Genomic DNA, 7,046 nt, shown 5'->3' with positions numbered 1-7,046 from the left:
CCGCGTTATTAGTCTTCGAAAAGAAAGAAAAGTCATTTTCTCGGGTATTCACACGAACTCGACTACGTTGTGTTGAGTATGTTTGTCGGGTTGACGTTTGCAAACAATCGAACTCGGGTAAACGTGGGTGAGTAGGGCTGAGTGAACATCGGGTCGGTATCACTGATCCCAACAGTAGGGGGTCAGTTGATTCGGCAGGCCCCTTCCGCATTTGACATTTAATCATTTTCACGCCTGGGAACGGCATGATCTGCTGCACCACATTCGTAATGAGGAAGCTTGGGAGTCGTTCCTTCGACGCTCGAAACTCGAAGACCAACTTGAAGCCATCCGCCTGGTGACCGAGGTCTCGAAGAACCAAGCGGTTCGCCACACAGGCCTCTAGGCGTGGAGCCCCCTACTCCCTCCCGGGTCTGCGTACTTGAGATGGGAAGGTAGGGGTGCCTCCTATATCGGTGGACAATAAAGTTTCTCTCTCTCTCTTTCACCAACATCACAGCAGCACACCAACTATCTACCCTCCGCTGTGGACTCACTGATCCCGATCCGATGGTCGCGATTATGATATCCACAAGGAGGAATTGCTCTTGGCGCGGTCTTGCCTCACTGGCTGTATTCTGACTGCAAACAGTTTATTCGTCCTTTACAGTTGAGACACAATTTCCCGGTTTTAAGGCGTCGTTGTTGACATTTTAAGCTTAAGACCCTGCACCACCCTGGTTGGTCAGCATGTCCTGACGTTACCCATGACGTCACCGCAAAGCACCTGGCGGATTGGTCCGCATTCAGTAGCGCCGCGTATAATACCACTGAAATGGGCCATGGCGACGAACCCCGCTGCAGAGTCCGAGCACAGGGACGTCACTATAGTGACAGCGCAGTGACATCAAGCATACTCTTCCAGAGGGAAGACAAATAAAAATAAATAAAGGATATGAAATCATATTCCCCATGTCTAACATCTGTCGCTTAATCTAGCTCGCTTTACACAGTGGTGAGCGTACTGTGGATCTTTTTCCTCCTGTTTTAAGCTGCGCTAAGATACCACGCACGCCGTGTTTAGATTCCAATTATAGTACTACTATTCTGTGTAGCTTATAGGTCAGATATCAGGGAAAAGCGCTGAGTCTTGATCACTTTCAAAGTTTGCGCGATTTTTTCTACGTATTTGTTATGACCGTTCTAAACGAACGACGTACTTGTGATTTCTATTGCTGCCCATCAAAGAGTTGGTTACAAAATTACGCCTTTAGATAGCAGACAGTTTTAGGACAGCCATGCGGCCAGTACTTTTCGTTTGTTAACATAACCGCGAGCTTATCTAGACGCATTTGCCGTTACCGCAGTAGCGTACCTTACAACGGTGCCAATACTCTGTTGTTGTGAGATATAATTTTACGGAGATAACAGCTAGACCTGCTGCGACGAGCGCGACTCATCACGTTGCCTTAAACGTCCTCGACGAAGCATTGAGCCTGCCTCCCCGACCGAGTGTCGTCGCCTGCATAGGTACTGGAGACATCGAAACTGCCGAAGGTGACGTCGAGGGGAACGCCGAGTTGCTCCTGAATCGAGAACTGGGCGTCGCAAGGGGAGTTACCCAAATCAGAAATGGCCAAGCCCAGATGCTGCTAACCAACTTCACCGAACAATACCTGCATATAACCAAAGGTACGACGATTGCTTTTCTCGACGAGCTGGCAGACATCAGAGACATATTTGCCCTCCCCGACCAACCCGTAGAAGCATCTGACCGAGGCCAACAACCCACGTTCGATATCAACCGAACATTACCATGGAGCAGAGAAGACCAAATACGCAGTCTTCTTCAAAGGTACAGCGATCGCTTCTCATCAGTATCGAATGTGGGACGAATCCGGCTTGCCAAGCACCGCATTGTCACAGGCGCACACGCCCGACCACTGCTGCAGAGCCCGCCCCTACCGCGTGTCGCCGATAGAGCGCCAAGCTATCCGTAAGCAAGTAGAGGAAATGCTACGTGACGACGTCATCCAGCCATCAAGGAGCCCCTGCGCAGCACCAGTCGTCCTAGTGAAAAAGAAAGACGGCACCCTTCGCTTTTGCGTTGATTACCGCCGCCTGAACAGCATTACGAAGAAGCTGGCTCAGAAGACGGCTGCGATCGCGGAGTTTCCACTGCCTAATGACAAGAAAGCTATACGTAGATTCCTTGGATTGTGCGCTTATTAACAGCAATTCGTCAAGAACTTTTCGCTCATCGCTAAACCTTTGACCCAAACGTACCAAGGATGACGTGCCTTTCAAATGGGAAACGCCGCAAGTGGAAGCTTTCAACGAGCTGAAGCGCCGCTTACAATCCCCTCCTGTGCTCGGGCACTTTGATGAAAGCGCCGAAATCGAAATTCGTACCGATGCAAGCAGTGTGGGCTTAGGAGCGGTCCTCGTTCAGAAAAATGGTGAACAGGAGAAAGTTATCGCGTACGCTAGCAGTTCACTGCCGAAAGCCGAAGCCAACTATTCAACGACCGAGAAAAAATGTCTCGCCATTATTTGGGCCACGTCGAAATTTCGACCGTGTACCTGTACGGACGGCCATTCAAGGTTGTGAGCGATCACCATGCTCTATGCTGGCTTGCCAACTTGAATGATCCCTCCGGCTGCCTTGCTCGTTGGAGCCTGCACCATCAAGAATTCGACATAACTGTAGTCTACAAATCTGGCCTCAAGCATTCCGACGCAGACTGTTAGTCGCGAGCCCCCGTCGACGCAGCACCGGCAGAGGAAGATGACGGCGACGCTTTCTTAGGACCGGTAAGCGCCAGCAGTTTCGCGCAGCAGCAGCGCTCGGATCCTGAGTTGCAAAGCCTAGTTGATTATCTTAAAGGCAAGACCGCATCGCCTCTCCGAGGGTTCAAGCGCCAACAGTCGTTCTTCGTCTTTCACACACACACACACAAAAAAGTTAGCTGAGGTTTAGCTCTGGTTAAACCGGGCAAGTTGCGTAAGCAAGCAGCAGCTGTTTTGCTCGAGGGAAACGCGCGTATTTATTTCTCGTTTCCCTCCCGCTTCCTCTCTCCTCTCTCCACATTTCGACACATGCGTCGAGAGCGCGCGACTAGGCTCGCGGCGGCGGCGGCGGCGCAGCGGCGGTCCTGCCGACTGATGGAGCGCGGCTGAAACGGCTGCTATGGCAACGGTGCTCCATCTGTTCGACCTCGGCCACCGCTGGGAGCTACGCGACGGCTCGAAACCTGGCGCAGTATTGCTTACGCAATAATAATGTCATCCTGAAGAACTTCGCGCCCAACTGGAGAGTGCATCTTCTTGTCGTGCCCAAAAATTTCAGGCAAGAAATTAGGCAGGCATGTCATGATGAGCCGTCTGCAGGGCACCTCGGGATTGCTTGCACGTTGCACCGCATCCAGGAGAAGTACTACTGGCCGCGGCTAGCTGCCGACGCTTCCCATTACGTGAAGACGTGCCGTGTCAACGACGCAAAACGCCTCCGATTAGACCAGCCGGACTCCTGAACCCCATACCACTTCCAACCAAGCCCTTTCAGCAAATAGGGATGGACCTCCTCGGCCCCTTTCCGACTTCATCAAGTAACAAGTGGATCATAGTCGCCACCGACTACATGACCCGCTACGCCGAAGCAAAAATGTTGCCTAATGGGCAACATTTTTCCACAAAATTGTTTGTGGAACGAATTCTCCTGCGACACGGCGCCCCCGAAGTGTTCATCACAGACAGAGGAACGGCGTTTACAGCGGATCTGGCGCAAGCCATTTTAATCTACAGTCAGACAAGCCACCGGAGGACAACTGCTATCATCCTGCAAACCAACGTACTCACAGAGCGTCTTAACAAAACCATCGCAGACATGCTCTCCATGTACAGCCGGCCAAATCTGTAGCTGGCGTGCGCGATGGCCGCGTTTTCCGTGCTCCTGTCCCTTGTGACGGAGCAAACTTGCGAAAGTATCAACTCTAAGCACAGGCTCACTCAGCCCGTGCTTAATAAGGAGCTTTCCGAAAGTTTGCTTCGTCGTAAAGAGCTGGAGCGCAGATAAAGCGGCCGTCGCGCACGCCAGCTAAAGGTTTGGCCGGCTGTACATCGACGCCGAACACAAGACGTGGGACACCAATCTTCCCTACGTGGTCTTTGCCTATAACACTGCAGTCCAGGAGACAATCAGGTTTCAGGTTTACCCCATTCCAGCTTGTATATGGCAGGAAGCCCACGACAACACTCGACGCAATGCTCCCGCACGTTTCAGACGAAGACAATCCCGACGTCGCCGCCTACCTTCATCGCGCCGAGGAAGCCCGTAGACTTGCGCGGTTTCGCAGTAAAGACCAGCAGTACACCGACGCCCGACGCTACAATTGGCGCCGACGAGACACGCATTACAAGCCGGGTGATCGTGTTTGGATATGGATGCCAATTCGCCGCCGTGGATTGAGTGAAAAGTTGCTGCGAAGCTACTTTGGCGCGTACACGGTTCTCCGTCGCATCGGTGACCTCGACTATGAAGTCATCCCCGACGGCACGACAGCATCTCAGCGACGACGCACACGCCCGGAAGTCGTACATGTCGTACACCTTAAACGATATTTTGAACGCTAAAGGACTCGAAGTTTGCATTCTCCGTGTTTATTTTCATTTTTGAAGCATCGAGTTGACGCTTCTTTGGGAGGGGCACTAAGCCAGATTACTGTAGGTGATCTTGACCTGTTACCTCGAAGTTTCCTTGCCGGCTTTAAATTGAGCGATGCCGCGAGCAGTGGGCATTCGTAGTTCGACGACTGACGAGCACGTTTACTGCTTACGCCGCCGCCGAGGGATTCAATTTATTTATTTATTTATTTATTTATTTATTTATTTATTTATTTATTTATTTATTTCATTAACCTCAGGGCCAGAGGGCATTACAGAGGGGAGTGGATTACACACGAAAGTGAAACAAAAAATAGAGCTGTAAATACACTTAATAATTAGACATAAATGAAGCCCACAGAAAAAAAAACGAACAAACAGGTTGCGTCAAAACAAGTAAAAAATTAGCAGCGCATATCGCAGAATGAAAACAACAACAAAAAGCAAAAGCATACAATAATAAACAAACGACAAGAGAAATCACGTTCAAAAGGCAGTAACATGCGCGCATATAAAACAAGTGGAACAACCATAAAAAGAAAAAAAAAGATGACAGTGCTAAGGATTCTCGAGTTTATGACAGCAACAAGTTGGTTAAAGCAGATTTAAACGTAGAATTATCAGAAATTTCGACGATAGATCCGGGAAGGTGATTCCAGCTTACTGACGTACAGGTATGAAAAATATGAGAGGGAACAAACTTCACGCAGAAAATTGCAAATTTCTTGGTTATTTCTCTACTAAATTGCACAACGACATTGGGATATTGTAGGCGCAGACGAAAACTGGTTAAAGAGAGAGAAAAACTGCGCTTGTCACAAATAATAACGGAGTAATCAATAAATGAATGCTCCAACTGTGTTCCCCACTCATATTTTGCATACCTGTACTTGGGATGAATGAATTGTGATAATGGTTCTTTTGCGGGAGCAAGTCAGCCCGAATAAACAGCTTCGTTTGCAAATCTTGTTGTTGCCTTCCTGACCGATGGACTGCTGTCACTACCACGCGACCGTATTTTCCGATTGGATATTCTCTGTTTTTTTGAGGAGGCCAGGTCAGGCGTGGTGTCTTTGAAGACGTTGTTTCCTATCCTCGTCGTAGTTGTGGGGTCGTTAGCTAGCTCCATGCAGTATTCTGGGTTTTTTGCGCAAAAGACACGACAGAAAAGAAACGAGGTAGAGAGGACAAGCGCTTTGTTAGTAAGCGCTTGTCTTGTCTACCTCGTTTCTTTTGTGTCGTGTCTTTTGCGCAAAAAACCCAGAATGCTTAGGCACCAACTAGCCTGCAAAAGCATACTCGCTAGCCATGCAGTATTTTTCTCCGCTTTCTGCGATGCTTTTACCTTTGGCATTAATTTTTGGTACCCGCCACTGGGGTTTGCCGCATTAAAGTCTCACATGATCAAGAGTGGGTTCGGCCCCGCCATATCGCTGGCTTTTTTGAACAGCTTGTTTTTTCTAGGGTTCTTTTGTTTTGAACGGCTCCACACGTTCATGATGAAAGCGCTGTCATCTGCTGGTTTTTCTGGTACAATTTTTAGTACCGTGTAGTGTACGTCTGTATCCGTTATGTGGCTTTTGCAGATTGCCGTAATTGACTTATGTACTAAGGTGACGGCCTTGCCCGTACCGTCTCCGTCATACATCTCGTATCCTGTTATGCTTGTTTTAGCCCTGGCCCTGTATTCTTGGAGGGCAATCATGGCCGGCGGTTTTTCCTTGTTTATTATGAGCTGTATTAACTGAGTTTGTTTGCCCTCTATTCCTCTACAGTTCCATTGCCAAATTTTGGAACTGTAGAGGAATAAAGAGAAAACAAACTCAGAAACTGGTGATCACGTACATTCTTGCCGAAATTTCAGATGTCCACTACCTTCGTCTACGTGCTGCTGTCCGTTTTCCAATGCTTCCAAACAATGCTTCGTGAGCTACACCTTCGATGGCATTCCTTTTCTTTCTTGAAACAACTGCTTCTTCGTTGTAAACTTAGCGCCGCCCCACGTGACGTCACCATTGCGGCCTCTGCTTCTCGCTGTGCCCTGCAGAGAAGCCTGAAGGCCGACACCGCTTTAGTTGGCGATTACGCCAGCCTTTAAAATGCTAACGCAATAAGATTGCGCATGCTTCACCTGCAAGTTTCACACATTCGCTCTTTTAAAAACACATCGAATTCTAAAACTTCAATTACCCTAAGAGGGCAGAACCAGACGAGGGTGGTGAAGAAATAAAGGTGACAAATGAGCGCTTAAACTTACATGTTCTACGAAAATTAGGCCGCCGGATTGGTGTGCTGAATTCCGGCAGTTGCTGACTGCGCATTCACAAGTTTTAGCAAATGAAAATAGCCATCAAGTGTACTTCTGGCAACAGTGATCTGAAATCAACGATTTCTTACACGTCTGG

The sequence above is a fragment of the Amblyomma mixtum genome, chromosome 8, assembly GCF_055824585.1.
Source record: "Amblyomma mixtum isolate Tamu chromosome 8, ASM5582458v1, whole genome shotgun sequence".
Classification (NCBI taxonomy): Eukaryota; Metazoa; Arthropoda; class Arachnida; order Ixodida; family Ixodidae; genus Amblyomma; species Amblyomma mixtum.
This window is presented reverse-complemented; position numbering follows the sequence as displayed.